A 19,445-nucleotide genomic window follows, 5' to 3' on the forward strand; every position below is an offset into this window, starting at 1 on the left:
GGGGATCAATGGGGGGGGGGGACAGCGAGCAGTATGGCTGCTCTCAGTCCTGTCCTCAGAGGCCCCCGCAATCTCTGTGAGTGCCTCCGAGAGAAAGCTGCCCTCGAGTTCCGACCGATGCCAGACAGTCCTGCTACTCCCGTTTGAGTCTGGGTCCCTAGAGACTTGCCCAGAACTGGAGCTGAGAGCCTGAGCCTCCCCCCCGATTGAAAACGCCAACCGCGCCCTCCGCCGCCGCCCGCTCCGCGCACTCCGCACCTCAGAATTTGACTTCAGCACTGTGCCTCCTCTGAGTGTCCGTATGCGTTACTCTTTCCTCCTAGTTGTAGGACTTCCACTCAGCCACCGTTCCTATGGTTCTGGATGATGTCCCTTCCGTCTTTTAGTTTCACTTTTGAAATGGTTGTTCGAGGCGGCAAACTCCGGCGTTAACCTATGCCGCCATCTTGGTTCCTCCTAGTCGAAGTATAACAATTTTTAAAAAATATTTTTTTATTGATTTCAGAGATGAAGGGAGAGAGAGAGAGAGAGAGAGAGAGAGAGACATCAATGATAAGAGAGAATCATCGATTGGTTGCCTCCTGCATGTCCCCCATTGAGGATCAAGCCCCAACCCGGGCATATTCCCTGACTGGGAATCGAACCATGACCTCCTGGTTCATAGGTCAACACTCAATCTCTGTGCCACACCAGCAGGGCAAACTAGAACCATTTTTAAAGATAAATGTAATAAGCTTAGGAGCCAGTAGAAAGGGGAGTAGTCATAATAATAATAATAACAATAATAATAATACAAGGGCCTGTATTTCTGAGTGCTTTGTACCAGCTACAGAGCTTAGCACTTTTTTTTTTTAAATATAGTTTTATTGATTTCAGAGATGAAGGAAGAGGGAGAGAAATATCAATGATGAGAGAGAATCACTGATTGGTTGCCTCCTGCACGCCCCCCACTGGGTATCGAGCCCACAACCCAGGCATGTGCCCTTGACCAGAATCGAACCTGGGACCCTTCAGTCCGCAGGCCGATGCTCTATCCACCGAGCCAAACTGGCTAGGGCAGAGCTTAGCATTTTAAAGATATTACCTTTTTTTTTAATTTTAAAAAAAGTTTTTATTGTTGACTCTATTATAAATGCTCCCTAATTCCCACCCCCACCCCCACGCCTTTGCCTCACTCCACCCTGCTCCTGCCCTTTTACTATGTTTTCATTGGTTTTTGAAAGAGAAAAGGGAGAGAGAGAGAGAGAGAGAGAGAGAGAGAAACCTTGATGAGAGAGAGAAATATTGATCAGTTGCCTCCTGTACAGGACCCAACTAGGGACCTAACCCAAAACCTAGGCATGTGCCCTGACTAGGAATACAACTGGTGACCTTTTGGTGTATGGGACAACGCTCAACCATGCTCAACCAACTGAGCCACTCCAGCCAGGGAAAAGATATTATCTCTTTTAATCTTCACAACAACCTTATGACGTTGGTATGTTTATTCCAAACAAACTCACAAGGAAACAGAGACTGAGAGAGATTATATAACATACCCAAGATTTCACAGAGACAGACCTCAAATTTGAATCTAAATATCTCTGATTACAAAGCCCAATGCTCATAATCACTAGACTACATACAGGATTTGGGAGATGGATTAGAGAGAAATCAAGATCCCTCAATGGTGGAAAAGGATGAGACTTTAAGAACTGAAGGAAAATCTATTTTCATAACAGAAGGGACAGAGGACAAATAACCACATGGGGAGATTTACACTTTTGATGGCAGATAAGGAAGTTTTTCCATCTAAAGATTTCTATCTTTCTATTGACCTAAAACTAGTCATTTGCCAAGTATCAAGACAGAATTAATGAGTAAGACATTTGAGAAGAGTAGAAAATACTGAAATTATTATTCATTCACTGAACAAAATTTTCTGAGTGCCCACTACCTATTGGGTCCTATTTTAGGCAATTGGGATTATGGTATAAGGCTGAAGATAATACTGGAAAGAGAAAGAAATTTGGGCCAAAGAGGAAATCATCTGAATTTCAGAAGAGAGGTAAAAAGAGGGTATGGAAGTGGCATGGAAGAAAAGGGTTTCAAAGATGTGATTTTTTTTTTTAATGGAAAGACCAGGGTAGTAAAAGAAGAAGAATGGGAGAAATGGCGGTACAAATACAGTAGTCCCTCCCCTTATCCACTGTTTGGTTTCTGGGGCTTTAGTTATCCCCCAGTTAACTATGGCCTGAAAATATTAAATGGAAATTTTCAGAAATAAGCAATTCATAAGTTTAAGTTTTAAATTGTGCACCATTCTAAGAAGTATGATGACAGCTCAGGCCGTTCCGCTCCATCTACCTGGGGTATGAATCATCCCTTTGTCCGTCATAGCCATGCTATATATGCTCTCTGCCCCTTAGTCACTTAATAGCCACTTCAATTATCAGTCCAACTGTCCTGGTATCACGGTGCTTGTGTTAAGTAACCCTTATAGTACCCTACTGCGGAGTCACAATGCCTATGTCATTTATTTAACTTCATCTCATCTGGTTGATTACATCATCACAAGAAAAAGAGTAAGTACAGTACAGTAACTTATTTTAAGAGAGAGACCGCATTTATACAACTTTTATCACAGCACATTGTTATGATTGTTCTACTTTTATGATTAGTTATTTTTGTTAATCTCTTACTGTGCCTAATTTATAAATTAAACTTTATCATAGATATATACATATAGCACGAAAACATAGTATATATAGGGTTTGGAACTATCTGCAGTTTCCGGAATCTATTGGGGATCTTGGAATATATCCTCCATGGATAAGGAGGGACTACTGTATAAGAAGACAAAGAATAAAGTAGGGGGCATGATAGCACAGAAAAGAAATAACAGTTGGTTTAGCTAAGTAACAAAAGTATACTCAAAGAAGCAGAATGTTTCACAGCAGGCAGAGAGACGGTGGTCTGTAAGTGGTAGGGGACCGAGGAGGACAACGATCCTGTGACAGTGAAGGTGAGGGAAATGATGACATCCCCTCAGAAAGGCTACAGGGGCAATGCTTCCGGGGAGAGCCAGGCCTCAAGCCGGAGGAAACTCTCCTCCTAGGAGTGTATTACCGATGCTGAAATTTCAGACGAGCCTGCCATCACTGGCATCCGATCCTTGTGTGAAGGAACCATTTCTCAAGGTGGGATGTTCTCCATCTATGCTTCTCTTTTGCCGTGATTCCTCTAATATGACATTAACTTAGTAGGGAAGGAATCCAAGAGAACCAGTGGTCTGGAATAAACATCCTTTTAGACAAATAAAAAAAATTATACTTGGCTAAAAAAAAAAAAAAGCGAAGCTGCCATGTTGACATCAGAACAGTAAAGCAGTTTATTTAGAGAGTCATTCGAACAAGGCAGACACAGTTTAAGGACCCAGGGGGGTTTTCAGTTTCCACCATCTGGTTATTTCCCCAGTCCTCTGCCATGCATCACAAAGCTCTCTGTGAATCCACTTAGAAAGGAAAGGGCTAATACTCCTTTTTATTTGCTTTAACACTGCCCTCAATAAAAGGTGGCACATCCAAAGGATAAAATAAATATTTGGCCACAAAAAAAAAACAGTGCAAAACATATTTATTTATGGGGAAAGGGGTTCTCTTTCATTGTTGAGTATAAAATGCAGGTTATAAAATAAGATGTTGAATATGATCTCATTTCTGCAAACAATAAATTTTTTTATCACAGTAAAATATGCATAATGTAAAATTTACCATTTAACCATTTTCAAGTATACGGTTCAGTAGCATGAAACATTCACATTGATGTGCAACCATCGCACCATCTATCTCCAAACTTTTTCATCTTCCCAAACGTAATCTCTGTACCCACTACATGCAAACAATGAATTCTGACATGAAAGGAGAGAAAGTCTCAACTGGCATATACCAGAAATGCTAACAACGGATAGTAAAATTATAGGTAGTTTTACTTTTCTACTTTTTAGTCCTCTATATTTTCTGATTTTTTTCTAAAAGAAACTGCGTTCTAGTGTAACTGTAAAATAATAATTTTAAATGATTTTGAAAAGGACATTGAAAGTTTAAATACTGAGAAAGAAAAGCAAAACAGGGGTAGGGGCCACACTCATCACCTTCTGTTGATCCAGACTAGTAACTAAAATGTATTCCATGAGTGATCTAAAGCAACTAAAATTTTCTGTTGTTTAGAATGAAAAACAGAAAAAGCCAACAATTATCAACTGCCTAATAAACATTGCAATACTTCAAAATAAAAATGATTACTGCAGCATAATAGCTAACTGTCCTCATTGCCCATTTTCCTCGTCTTCCTAGTAATAACAACCCCAATTCTTAGCTGGATACATGATAATACCAACCAAAAGACAGTGTTTACTGATTGCTACTCTTGCAGTTAGTGGTGGCCATGTAACTAAATTTTAACCAAAGAGGAAGTGCTATGTGCCACTTCCTGGAGGAGCTCTGAAAGGGGAGGGGCATACTCTTCTTGTTCTCTCCTTCTGTCCAGCTATGATTTCCATGGCTTGAACCAGGAGGCAAGATGCTAGGAATGAGGAAGCAGGGAGCAAGCAGTAAGATAGATCTCTCTTTTTTTGTTATATGTTCACTGATGCAATTACTTTTTAAACAGTTTTCCTTCGAGCATGTCATATATTCAGCCCTACACCTTTATAAACAATGATCATTAAAAAATACCAATAGAGATCCTGGCCAGCTGGTTAGAGCACTGTCCCGATATACCAAGGTTGCAGGTTCAATCTCCAGTCAAGGCACATACAAAACGTAACCAATGAATGAATAAATACCAGTAAGTAGAACAACAAATCTCTCTCTCTCTCTCTCTCTCTCTCTCTACTTTCTCTCTCTCTCTCTTTCTCCTTCCTCTCTCTCTCAAATCAATTTTAAAAATAAAATAAAAAATACCCAGGAAAACTGGTAAATAATAATCATGACCAAATTCAAAGATGACCAATTCTCAACCATCTTTCACTTGAATTCCCTATAGAACCTGCCACTGTCAACCATGCCAATTTTCTGACACTCTTTTCTCCACTGAATCAATACTTTATAGAGTTTGCGCCCATCTCTTTATTTGCTATTTTTCAGTTTCCTTACAAGGCTTCTTTATAATCTGATGGTCAATTTCTCTAAACTATTTTGATTATGATTAAATATTGTGTGTGTTTTTAATAGCTGTTTTAGTAATCAAGATTTCCCTGAAGCAGTCTTCTATAGACTTAAACATGTCTCTTCAAAATGTGTGTATTGACGTCCTAACCCCCAAGGTGATAGTATTTAAAGATAAGGCCTTTGAGGGGTAATTAAGTTTAAATTAGGCTATGAGGGTGGGGCCCGCATGATAGAATTAGTGGCCATAAGAAGAGACACCAAAAAACTTGATTCTACTTCTTCTCTCTCTCCTCCCATCATGTGAGGAGGACACAGTGAGAAGCTCGCCATATGCAATCCAGGAAGGGGAAATAAGTTAGCTAGCATCTTGATTTTGGACTTCTAAGCCTCCTGAACTGTGAGAAAATAAATTTCTGTTGCTTAAGTATCCAGCTTATGATACTTTTGCTAGCAGCCCAAGCATACTGATATACGTCATTCACTCAATTATTGCTGAATACATAACTAATTATGTATTGAAGGCCTACTATAGGCAGGAATGTTACGTATTTTATCACTAATCTTCTCAGTAACCCCACAAGTTAGAGATTACTGTGTGCATTTCATAGATAAGAGGCCTGAGACCAGAAGAATAATTACCCACGGTCCCATAGCTGGTAAGTGAAAGTCAGACTCTGAACCTGGTCTTACTTAAAATTTACTACACATTATATACCTCATAGCACACACAGTCTCTGCTACAAGGAGTTTATGGTATTTTAGAGAGAAGATCCAGACAAATAAACAAGTGGATAATTCAAACAGTTAATAATAGTACATGAGAAAACCACAGAAATAATAAAAAGTAATTGGGGGGAGAGATTGCTGAGTTCAAGAGATTATGAAATGCTTCCATTTCTCCTGTGTAAACATATAGAAAATTACTTTTAAACCAAATCCTTGTTGAAACCCATCCAAATTAAGTAAATGAAGTGGTAAGAGACATTACAACCTTGAATTAAAGATAAAAACCTTAAAAGAACTTACTTTGACATTTAAATTAGTACCTTCTAAAAGTCACCAAGAAAGCATTTCCTTCTATAAGGTGTGCCACAGGTGTTTTGTCTCATCACATCTTTAGCGGGGGGGAGGGAAAATTACACAGAAGCTTAGCTTTCCTAAATTGTCTACTAAAGTTAACCAGTTATTGACTTAAAAAGTACAGAAAAAATTTAAAACTCTTTTTCTGGCAGTGTGTGAAATTAGATAATCTGCTTGAATTTGAAGATAATTTGAAACGGTCTGAAAAATCTCTTCACAAAAGTAAGAAGAGCTATAAATGGTCAAATAAAATTTTAACAATGAATGGATTAGACAGGACTGTGGGACACAGAGGACCCAACCTCTATTTTGGAACAATATATCTTTGATTTTCTTATAATGATAGGTACAGAACTACTAAGTAGTATTTTTATTTTTATTTTTTAGTGAATTTTCAAAGAATTTATTCAGTGAAGAAACTTAACAGGTGATGTCCACAGCCATATTACAATTGGGGACACAAGAAAAGGCTTTCTCTTTCACCCCAGAAATTCAATATGCCCCCCCTTCGGGTTTTTGATTTTCCAGGATGCTCAAGAACTATTAACAGACAGCTTTCACTATTTATCAGTAAATTCAACAAAATTTCATTCTTATTGGAAAAGATGAAAAACATTTCTTCAAAATCTGTTAAAACCATAGTTGATAAATCTGATCATTGCAGCTTATCGGTCAGTTCCATTTTTCTGTTTCTTCTCTCAGTAGAACCATCATTTGTTCACACGACACACACATACATAAGAAAAATAAAGACAGAAGCCAAGTCCTTAGTTTCCTCCTTGTCACCAGCCTCTCTGAGGGCTAGGAGTCTTCATGAAGTTTGGTGTGGGAGCACAGGGCGTCTTTATCTGGGAAGGTTTTTCTGCAGCTGCCACAAGAGCGGCCCTGGCCCTCCTTGTGTGAGCAGCTGACATGGCTGTCCTGGGCTGCGTGGTAAGCAAATGATTTGCCACAGTGTTTGTATTTGAAGGGCTTCTCCCAGGAGTGCTGCCTGATGTGTGCGAAGTATGCTGGAGACTAGAGGCAGTGAACTTGTTCGTACAGTACACACACTGGCAGGGTTACTAAGCAGTTTTTTAAATGGATAATTCTGGAGCTTAAAAAACTTTAATGAAGGCCTAGCTAGGGTGGCTCAGTTGGGTGAGCGTCATCCCATGCACCAGAAGGTCCCCAGGTCCATTCCTGGTAAGGGCACATGCCCAGGTTGTGGGATCAATCCCCAGTAGGGAGCATGCAGGAGGCATGATCAATGTTTCTCTCTCATAGATGTTTCTATCTCTCTCTCCCTCTTCCTTCCTCACTCTGAAATCAATAAAAACATTTAAAAAATTTTAATGTAGGATGCTTTTATAAAAATTCACTCTTCCATGGAAATCTATGATAGCCTATGGGGGGAACAAATCCAATATTATTCTATAAAAAGCAAATTCAATTTGTATATTGTATTGTTGTTAGAAGAAAACATATAACTTCTAAACAGAAAAGATCTAGTTTAATAATGCCTTTTAATTCAACAAAAAAAATTAGAACTATTAATTATACTTTGATTTTGTGACAAAAATTTTATTTTTTCATTATAAATATAAAATACATTCATTACTGGAAACTTGGAAAATGATAAAGAGGACAAAGAAAAGAACACAGCTATACCTTCTTCACCTTCTCCAAACCCTAACATTTCCCCTCTAATTAGCATATTTCTATATATTTTTAAATTTTTTATCATTTCATATGAATTAGATATTCTATCTTTTCCTTTTGTTCCCCACTTAAACATATGGCATTTTCCCACATTATTATAAAGCCTTCAAAGTTTAATTTCAATCAATATAATCAATTCATTCATATTCAGTATAGTGTAGGTCTCTCTCTTAGATCTCTAAATTTAAAAATATAAAATAAGTTAGTTCAGATAGGGTTTTGATTATGCAAATTTCTACATGTTCTCCTAATCAAGTATCTGTTTTAAAAGACTATCCCAATTTTCCAATTAGAAAGAAAAATATGTAAATATTCCAAAAGAATGTTAGACACTCCATTGAGTTTTGATCATCTAATAAGGATACCCTCTTCTTATCTGTGTACTTTATGCTTGTTATATATTTATATGTGTAGTAGAGACTAGGAGATATAGTAATTGTGTCACAAATGTACCAGGGTGAAAGTCACTTTGGCCCAACCTTAAAATAGCACCACTACGTTCTGAGGGACAAACAAGAGTGAAAAGCCTCTAAGCAACTTAATCAGAGACTACTAGATCTACAAGGTAGAATCAATGGATGTAAAAAAACAAAACAAAACAGGGTTTGAAATATGTACAACAAGGATTCACACTGTTCATTTCAATATCAACGAAGGAAAAGATAGCCATTAGGTAAGATTATCACAGCAAGGCCAAGATACTGTATTTGTTTTCCTAAAAGGACATAGAATAAATTTATCAATTAAATTTGGTAAGTTAGTACAAGATTGTTGTCAAACAGAACAGTATTCATAACTTATTGATTCATTTGAGCACTGCTTCTTGAACGAATTCCAACTCATTCACCATAACCCAGCTCTAAGGGTACATAAGGATGGGATCTTGGAGGGCTGACTGCTGCACTCATTTAAAAAACTACTTATTAGAGAGATTTGAAGATGGTGGCGAAGGTAAATACCTGTACTTGCCGCCTCCCACAACCACATCAAAATTACACCTAAAATATAGAACAACCATCATCCAAAACCACTGGAAATCTGGCTGAATGGAAGTCCTACAACTAGAGAAATAAAGAAGAAAGCACACTGAGATTGGTAGGAGGTGCAGAGGCACGGAATGGGGTGGTCCGACAACCATGTGTGCCACTTTTTTAATTGGAAGGGAGATCATCTCTGCAGAGGCTGCTCAGAGGAGAAAGGGGTCCCAGCCCCACATCAAACCCCCTAGCCCAGGGTTCCAGAGCTAAGAAAAGAAGTCCCTATGGGCAGTAAGAACTATGGGCTGGAAAAACCAGTGTGGATTGGGGCTCAAGGACACAGAGGTTGCTGGAGACCCAGCTGTTCCTTTAAAAGGCCAACACCACAAACTGAACTTACAAGATCCTGCTTCCTCTGAGCTTCAGAACCAGCACAAGGCTCTGGAAAACACAGACACATATGAGGAAGAACTGGATTGTCTGGCATCAGGGCAGGAACTCCGGGGCAGCTTTCTCCCAGACCATCATGCTCACAGGGATCATTGTTCCTATGCTGGGACCTCCCTGGTTTCAGGGCTGACTGGCAGCCATTTATGTTTGCTCCACCCTGGTGATTCCCTAAGACCCCACCTCCTCCAATTTACAACCCCACCCACGCTGCCTGCAACAGCTTTTGCATATGAAAGGCCTGTCCTTGCTCAGGGTAAAAGCTTTGAAACAAGCTGCAACTGGGTGAGGGAGCCCCAAACCGATCAATAAAAGGCCCAAGACCTAGCACCAGCACCAGCCTGCTTTGCTTCACAGCTGGGCCTCATCTGGGCACTCCTAAAGCCAATACAAAGAGGAGGAATCTCTAGATCTCTCTGTAACTGCTGCTGGAGCTGATCAGGCAGTGGGTGACTGTATTCCTCCCTAGAGACCCAAGAGCCAGTGTACCCAGTGGTCAGTGTCAGACCATACCAGATTACAGCTCTACACATCCATAAGTGATACACTCAAGGGGAAGACTCAGCACCAAAGCCCCACGGAAGCAAGTCCTGCTCCATACAGGTGTCTCCTGCACAGCAGCTCTCCCACTGCAGTCACAGCTGGTCCTCACAAGCCAATTGGCCTGGAGGTCAATTCCCCACAGTGACATCAACAGCAATCAAGTCTCAACTATAACAAGATTGTGCTTACAGCCCACAAAGGGACACACCTACATTGCTCAGCTCAGATGACTGGGGAGGCTAAACCACTGGGCTCTTTCTATAGAATACCTACTACACAAGGCCACTCTACCAACTCAAGGAGACATAGCACCTCTACCCAATACATAGAAACAAACACAGGGAAGCAGCCAAAATGCAGAGACAGGGATGCATGTCACAAATGAAAGAAATGGAAGAAAACAAACTACTGGATATAGAGTTCAAATCACTGTTATAAGGTTACTCACAAATCTTTTAGAAAACTCCAAAAAATATGGAAAAAGACCAATCAGAAATTTAGCACACACTGACTGAAATAAAGAATAATATAACAAGATTTAACAGTAGAGTAGGGGATTCTGAGAATCAAATCAACGATTTGAAATATGAGGAAGCAAAAAACACCCAAACAGAAGTGCAAAAAGGAAAAAGAATCCAAAAATATGAAGATAGTGTATGGAGCCTCTGGGACAACTTCAAGCGTACCAACATCTGAATTATGGGGGTGCCAGAAGAAGAGACAGAGCAAGATATTGAAAACGTATTTGAATAAATATTGACAAAAAACTTCCCCTGCCTGGTGAAAGAAATAGACTTACAAGTCCAGGAAGCATAGAGAGTCCCAAATAAGAGGAACCCAAAGAGGACCACACCAAGACATATCATAACCAAAATGCCTAGGGCTAAAGTAAAGAGAGAATCTTAAAAGCAGCAAGAGAAAAGAAGTTAGTTACCATACAACTGTCAGCTGATTTCTCAACAGAAACTATGCAGGCCAGATGGCAGTGGCAAGAAATATTCAAAGTGATGAATAGCAAGGACCTACAACCAAGATTACTCTACCCAGCAAAGCTATCATTTAGAATTGAAGGTCAGATAAAGAGCTTCACAGACAAGAAAAAGCTAAAGGAGTTCATCACCACCATACCAGTATTATATGAAATGCTAAAGGGTATTCTTTAAGAAGAGGAAGAAGAAAAAAAGATAAAAAAATATGAATAACAAAATGTCAACAAATACATATCTATCAATAATTGAATCTAAAAGTTAAAATAAATGAATAAAGAATCTGATGAACAGAATAAACTGATAAATAAAATAGAATCAGAGGCATGGAAATAGAACAGACTGACGATTCTCAGAGGAAGAGGGGTTGGGGGACGGGAAGAGATTAAACAAAGATCTTATATGCATACTAGAGGCCCGGTGCATGAATTCATGCCTGGGTGAGGTCCCCAGTTGGGGTGGGGAGTCGAGATGTGATCAGCCTTCCAGGTGGGTGGTTGGATGCCCTTGCCGGCCTGGGATCCAGATCCCTCCTGCTGATGTTCATGCAGGTTGCCAGGAGCCACCTGACAACTGCTTTTATATTGTTTCTTCCTTGCAAACTGTCTAGGAAGGGGAAGTGGCCATGGTGCCCAAGGCCGACTTCCAGGAGGCTGGCAGTGCTGTCGGGATTGTGCAGGCAGCGCTGGTCCGTTGGTGCCTGGTCCATTTTCCAGAGACTGGACCTGTAGGGCTATTGCGGGAGTGAGTGGCTGCTGCTGGGCTGGTGGGCTGCCAGAACATGTCAGTCAGCTGAGCGGCCCTCCCACTGTGGGAGCGCACCTAGCACCAGGAGGCAGCTCCTGCATTGAGCATCTGCCCCCTGGTGGTCAGTGCATGCCATAACGACTGGTCATTCCAGTCGTTCATTTGCAATGGTCGCTTAGGCTTTTATATATGTAGATATGCATTACCTATGGACAGACAGTAGGGTGGCAAAGGCCTGAGGAGGAGTGGGAACCAGGTGAAGATGGTAACGGGGGAAAAGAGGGACATCTGTAATAATCTCAACAATAAAGACTTTTTCAAAAACTACTTATTAGAAGCCACACCTCTCAAATCAAACTAATACAAAAATAAATAAATATGAATTTGAAATATTTTTAAATGTTTAAATAAATACTATGCAAGGTTTTAAAAAATCACAACTTATTTGTTATCCTTCAAGGTCAGAGAAAATTGTATTCCAGTTAATTCCATATCCTGATTCAGTTTGTTCATCTGTTAAGTAAGACTGTTATGGACTAAATAAATCAATATTTGTAAAGTACTTGGAATAACTGGCATATAGATTAAGTGCATATATGTATAATTATTAATTAAATTAAGTTATATAATTGTGGTAAATTGAATTTCCAAAAATGTCCTCAGGCATATTTCTGATTCCACATGCTCTTCCAGAACCTTGCTCCTCCCCATCAAAAGATAGAGTCCATTTTTCCCCCCTGAACAGATGGACATGTGACTTCATGTCCTTGATCAACAGAGAAGGATAGAAATGTTGCTCTGGGATTTCCAAGGCTATGCCATAGGAAGAATATAGCTCTGCCTGGCTCTCTTTTTGGCATGCATACTCTAAAGAGCACGGACACCACCTAAAGAAGCCCAAATTAGTCGATTTGGAGAGATCACAAGGACAGACACATGTGGAGAGAACTAGAGTTTTCCTAGCCAACAACCAACAACAACTGCCAAACATATGAATGAATGAGCCTTCCGATAGTCCAGCTCCCAGCCTTTTAGCTTTCCAGCTTCAGACACTGTAACAAAGAGAAGCCATCCTGTCTGTGCCCTGTCCAAATGCCTGATCCACAGAATCTGTAAACATAATAACTGATTGTTTTATGCCACTAAATTTTGGGATAATTTGTTACACTGCCATTGATATCCTGCAGTATAAAACTGCTACACTTAAGATTTGCCTTTCAGCTGAAATAAAAAAAGATTTTAAAGTGATGTGGACAGAAAAGGGGTTTTATGGAAAGTAACTTCACAGGGTGATCTGATCATAAATTCCTTGGTGGGTTGTCACGCTCCAGACAAATTAACTTTTTTAGTAAAAGGTTGACCTTTGCCTTAAGCAAGCCCTGTCCATTGTTTCTGTGCACTTAGGTTAACACACTTTTAAAATGCCTCTTTTCAAATCCCTCAGAAGAGAAACCACCCTCGAGAGCACATAACCCTGTTAATTATTTTGTAATCCAATCCCCAGCTTGTTGTCTTCCACTTTTATGTAATTTTCCCTTCATTCTCTCTTTAATTCCAAATGCAATAAAGAGGCTGCGAACTATCATTCTGAGAAGCATTTTTCTCTATTATAAAATTAAATGTTATTCAAAAAGAACAGAGATAAAACAGAGACTCATAAAACAAAGTAGAAACAACTGTCAAGAATACACATATTTTTGTAACAGCAGCAATAATTGTTACTGTCCTCCATGTATAAAGTACTGTAAACAGCCATGACTTAACACTCCTAAAAATCCTATAAGGATACTGTATCATCTCTAATTTATACCTCCTATGCAAATCAGAAATAAAATATCCCAAGACTAAAGCTATAAAAAACATACTTTCATCTTGCTTTGTTGATTCAGATGGCACTTTTTGAATCCTTGTAATGGATCATCATTATGACTATTGCTAATATAAACCAGGAGTTGGCAAACTTTTTCTTAAAGGACAGATAATATATATTTTAGTCTTTGAAGGCTATATATAGTCTTTATCACATATTCTTCTTTGTCTATAAATTTGTTCACACACAGCTTAATCAACCAAATTTACAGCTGTTAACAGGTTGTGCCTCTGTATTCCCGAATATATAAATAAGCTTCTAATCAGAACAAAAGCAGGTTCAGAGTCCAGTTGTTTAAACTGAAATTGGTACAGCCATACCTAACTAGTTAAAGTGACTGTCGAGGAGAATCACAATCTTAGTAGAGACATTTTATTTTCCAGTTTCCTCAAAGCTATAAAGTTGCTGCTTGGCAAACAGGTCTGTGATCACTGAAAACTAAAGTTACATGATCTTATTTAAGAATAAGATGCCCACCCTAATGCCAAATCAAACACACAAGTTTTCAAATTGAGGTTCCAAATTAGGAAGAAGCTAATTACTTAAATTCAAATTGGAAGAGGAAAGATTTTTGAGAGCCTATACATCAGAAGGCCCTTAGAAATTGGAATGAGTATTGGAGTGAGGAAATGAACTCATATATAAAGTGTTTTATTCATTTTTCTTAGTAATACAAAAGTAAATAAAGCTTAAGTAAGGAATAATAAGTATAGGTTTATAGACAGCCCTCTTTACGGACTGAGAATAGATTTGAATTGGTTACTAGTAGCTAAGGTATTAGCCATATCATGTTAATGAAATGAGTTGCCTTGCTAAATTAATTAGCTAGAACAGTGATCGAGAAAAGTAACCAACCCAATCACTAAAAAGGCACAGCTAGCCACCTTACATCCTCTGTTTTTGGAAATCCCTGAAAATTTATAAGTATTATTTCAAGGCATTTGACATTTTTAATATTGTGTATGACTCTCTAAATTTCTTACTTCCAAAGACAAAACAATATAAATTTATTTGTATTAAGTACAAACAAAACAGAGCAGTTAACCATAGAGAAAAATCTATCACCTATAAAAATAGCACTTTTGAACTTGTATTACTACATAATTGACAAACTCTATTTATCATAAGTTGAGCTTAAACAATGCCATACCCTGTTTAAAACCTAAATTTTATGATGGCTACTCAAATGCAATAATATCTGCCAAATTCTACTTTTCCTCAAATTACTCCAATATGACTTCAAACTAAGTGTCCACAGTAGAAGCTGATCAGAAGAAACAGCTCAGGTATATATATTTTCCAAGTACTGGGAAGAGATCCAATAAAATTTAAAAGAATGACATTTAAGCAGGAGTATCTATTTATAAATATCTGAATTCTGACACAGGAAATATTTTTATACTGACAAAAGAGATCCCGTTACTCTAAAACCTTACATATTTGTATTAGAAAAATAAGGGAGACTGGGTTTGAGTAAGTAACATGGATGTGTTACAGGATCCCAAACAACTATCAGTTTCTCAAATGAAGCTGCATGTCTGATGACACAAGCTTTCAATGACCTTCTATAGCAGTGGTTCTCAACCTTCCTAATGCCATGACTCTTTAATACAGTTCCTCATGTTGTGGTGACCCCCAACCATACAATTATTTTTGTTGCTACTACATAACTGTAATTTTGCTACTGTTAGGAATCGTAATGTAAATATCTGATATGCAGGATGTATTTTCATTGTTACAGATTGAACATAATTAAAGCATAGTGATTAATCACAAAAACAATATGTAATTATATATGTATTTTCCAATGGTCTTAGGCGACCCCTGTGAAAGGGTAGTTCGACCCCCAAAGGGGTCGCAACCCACAGGTTGAGAACCGCTGTTCTACAGACTCTGTGGACTAGTTACATCATCAAGCACCTGATAACACTATATTGGTTTGTATTGTTTTCAAGTAATCTCATGTTATTATATGTCCTTAAAATCTTTTGAACCTCATAGCCATCTAAACATATCAATAAACAAATCTTATGAACTACAGCCTTTCTTAAAACTCTTCTTTGGTCCTATGCAAGATGGCAGCTGTACTCGCCACCTCCCATAACTACATCAAAATTACAATTAAATACAGAACAACCATCATCCAGAACCACTGGAAAGCTGGCTGAATGGAAGTTCTACAACTAGAGAAGTTGGAAACACACTGAGATTGGCTGAAGGTGCAGAGGCGCAGAACAGGCTGGTCTGGCACCCACACGAGCTGCTTTTTCAATTGGGCGGGAGATCGTCTCTGTGGAGGCCGCTGGAGGAGCAAGGGGTCCCAGCCTCACACCAGACCCCCAGCCCAGGGTCCCAGAGCTGGGAAAAGAAATCCCTACAGGGCAGTAAGAACTATGGGCTATAAAAACCAGTGCGGACTGGGGCTCAGGGACACAGAGGCTGCTGGAGACCCAACTGTTCCTTTAAAAGGCCGGCACCACAAACTGAACTTACAAGGTCCTGCTTCCTCTGAGCTCCAGTGCCGGGCGAGGTTCCAGGGGACATAGGCACATACCAGGAGGAACTGGATTGTCTGCATCAGGGCGGAACTTGGCGGGGTGGCTTTCTCCCAGATGGAGGTGCGCACAGGGCTGGGCACCTCCCTGGTTTCTATGCTGGGACTTCCCTGGTTGCAGGGCTGACTGGCAGCCGTTTATGTTTGCTCCACCCTGGTGATTCCCTAAGAACTGCCTCATCCAATTTACAACCCCACCCACACTGCCTGCAGCAGCTTTTTTTTTTTTTTTTTTTGCATTTTAAAATTTATTAAGAAAGCTGTCAATCTGAACAGGAGGGAACATTAATTTTAAAAAATAACATCTGCAGGAAAACAGCCACAAGGCACTGAGTGCATGTCATGCCTCCCTCCGTCAGAAGTGGCTGGAAAGGCAGCGGGAGACTTGTGCTACTGGGAGGCTCTGCACGTCCTCTGGATTCAACTTTATTATACAAAGGACCGCTTAGAACATATATCAAAACACTACATCAAAAACATTTTTTCAAACCTGAGGCCCCCTAAAGAGACATGTTTCGACGGTTTCACAGTGTAGAATCCAAGCCAACCTTGGTCCCTGCAGGAGGATAGCAGCATCCAACCACATGGGGTGCCCACACTCAGGCCACCAGTCACAGGGGCCGCCCCTGTGAAGGCTGCAAGGGGTAGACTGAGCCAGAGGGGCACTGAGCAAAGGCAAAAAGGCACGAGGCCCTTTCCAATGCAATCATTTGAATTTCAGCTCATTTACTGTTTTCCTTTACTTGTGAAATCAAGGACAATCGATCAAACTTATCTTAGAATGAATGTTCTGGAATAAGAATGGAAGACTCATATCACAGAACTGCTGTTTCCATGTTCAGTACTTAAAACCATCGGTGGCTTTTATAAACACCTCTTCCAGTGGATGGTGATCTTAATGCAGGGATTCACCAAGGAGGAAGGATTCACCAAGACAGAAACCTCGGTGACCTCACTAGTTCCGCTGCTCCTGGCTGAGGTGAGCTAATAATACTGTTCTCAGTCATGAAATTAGCATCTCGTGATAAACAGCTTTACTGGGAAGACTGCATATTTAAAGACACAATGGCATTTCAAATCCAGTGAGTGGTGATTGCAGGATGTAAACAGAGCTGCGAGCTAGAAGTTTCTCAAGACTCCTTCTCCCCGACCTCATTGATTTCAGAGATTCTGTCTATGGATTTAAGGATTTCAGCAACAAGGTTCAGTGTTTCGGCTCCAGAAACCAGCTGCTTGATGGAGGTGTGCGCGTTGCTCATGACCATGCACAGGTTCTGCAGGGCCACGTCCGTGTTCTGCTTCACCATCGTCAGGCTGGCGCCCTGACCTGAGCGCAGGGCCTCATTCTCCCTCTTGAAGTTGGAGACCTGCGCCTGGAGCAAGTTTATGACTTTTTTCAGTTTCATGACGTGAATTTCCGCCTTTACTGCATGTTTGGTCATCAGCTCCAGGTTCTGCTCCACCTGCTGGACCACGGATTCCAGGTCGTGGTAGTCACTCTCATCCTTGATCATTTTTGCTTCTAATTTCTGCTCCAGTGTCCTCACCATCTCGCTTTGCATCTCAAAGAAGCTCTGTACCTCTGTCAGAAGCTCTGTACCTCCTCCTGAGCTTCGAGTTCTCGTCTTTCAGTGATTCCTAACTGATCTGCAGCGTCCGAAGGTGCCTGTCCCCCAGACACTCTCCATGGGCAGCAAAGTCTGCACTGGGACTTGCCACAGGAGAGACTCTGGAGTCGGAGTCACTCAGTGCCCACAGAGACAGAGGCTTGGGCCCTGCCAGCTCCGATGGGCTGGAGAAGAAGGAGATATGTGTGCTGCAGGGAGAAGTGCTGGTCCAGACCCTCAAGTGGGTCTGCTCCATTGTGGATGGCAGGTAGCGCCGTTCTACCCATCCTCATCCTCATCCTCATCCAGGAGGCCACTATTCCCAATTGGGTCTTTGAAAAATGGCTGCTGGAACTCCAGGCTGAAGCCCGCGGGTTGGGAGGGTGGGGAGCTGCAGTCGAGGCCCAGGGAGTGCCTCATGGCTTCCTTCGAATGAAGCCTGCTGTTGTCCGTGTCCTCTTCAACAGGCTGAGGTTCTTGGTTTTCAGAAACTCTTTAAAGAAGAATGGATTTGCCTCTTCCAGATCCACAAGTTTCTCACCTCCAAAATGTATCTCCTGGGCTCCTGGTGGACCTTGCTTAGAGCACTTCCCCTTTCCATAGATAAAATCTGTGTCTCCCACGGAAGCTGGGCACATAGCACATAAATGTCGGTGAATGTCAAAGAAGTGGGTCCCTGCCATGGGGCACTCACAGTTTAGCTGGGGGAGACAAGCCCACCACTCAGAGAATGCTACCAGGTCGGAAGGGTAGGGGGAGGCATAGCTCAACATCGCTGTGGCCGGGGCACCAGCTCCCTAGCCCACCGGCTCCATGGCTCAGGCTCCACCCCCACCATGGTGTGAGTCCCCCACCCCCTTTGCCTGGCTCTTGGCCACCACTCCCAGCCTCTCACAGCAGCTTCCACTTGGCGCCTGCAGCAGCTTTTGCATATGCATATGAATGGCCTGTCCTTCCTAAGGCTAAACACTCTCAAACAAGCTACAACTGCATCAGGGAGCCCCAAATCTATCAATAAAAGGCCCAAGACCCAGCACCAGCCTGCCTTGCTTCATAGCTGGACCTCATCTGGGCATTTCCAAACCCAATACAAAGAGAATACAAAGAGGAAGAATCTTCAAATCTCTCTGTAGCTCCTGCTGGGTGGCCCCAGGCAGTGGCTGACTGTATTCCTCCCTGGAGACCCAAGAGCCAGTGTACTCAGTGGTCATTGTCACACCATCCAGATTACAGCTCTACACATCTTTAAGCGACACACTCAAGGGGTAGACTCAGTGAGCACCAAAGCCCCAATGAAGCAAGTCCTGCTCCATAGGGGTGTCTCCTGTACAGCATCTATCCCAGTGTAGTCGCAGATGGTCCTCACAGCGAATTGACCTGGAGGTCAATTCCTCCCAGTGACACGAACAGCAGTCAAGTCTCAACTAATAAAAACATTATTTCAAACTAGAGGCCCGGTGCACAAAAATTTGTTCACTCGGGGGGGTCCCTCAGCCCGACCTGTGCCCTCTCGCAGTCTGGGACCCCTCGGGGGATGTCCACCTGCTGGCTTAGGCCCGCTCCCCGGGGAATTTGGCATAGGCTTGCAGTCAGACATCCCTCTAGCAGCCCAGGGGCCCTTGGGGGATGTCCACTTGCCAGTGGGGAGCAGGTCTAAGCTGCAGTCGGACATCCTTAACACTGCTGAGGCGGCGGAAGAGGCTCCCCCCACCACCGCTGTACTGGCAACCGTCAGCCTGGCTTGTGGCTGAGCAGAGCTCCCTCTGTGAGAGCACACTGAACA

The 19,445-nt window shown here is 41.3% G+C and overlaps 1 protein-coding gene and 1 pseudogene across 1 annotated transcript in view; both read right to left on the reverse strand.

The window, feature by feature from the left end:
* RAD51B (RAD51 paralog B) overlaps window positions 1-19,445 on the reverse strand; it is a 516,647-nt gene that overhangs the window by 388,738 nt on the left and 108,464 nt on the right. The window lies entirely within an intron of this gene.
* LOC102769880 lies at window positions 17,065-18,435 on the reverse strand (annotated as a pseudogene).

The sequence above is a fragment of the Myotis davidii genome, unplaced genomic scaffold (assembly GCF_000327345.1).
Source record: "Myotis davidii unplaced genomic scaffold, ASM32734v1 scaffold17, whole genome shotgun sequence".
NCBI lineage: Eukaryota > Metazoa > Chordata > Mammalia > Chiroptera > Vespertilionidae > Myotis > Myotis davidii.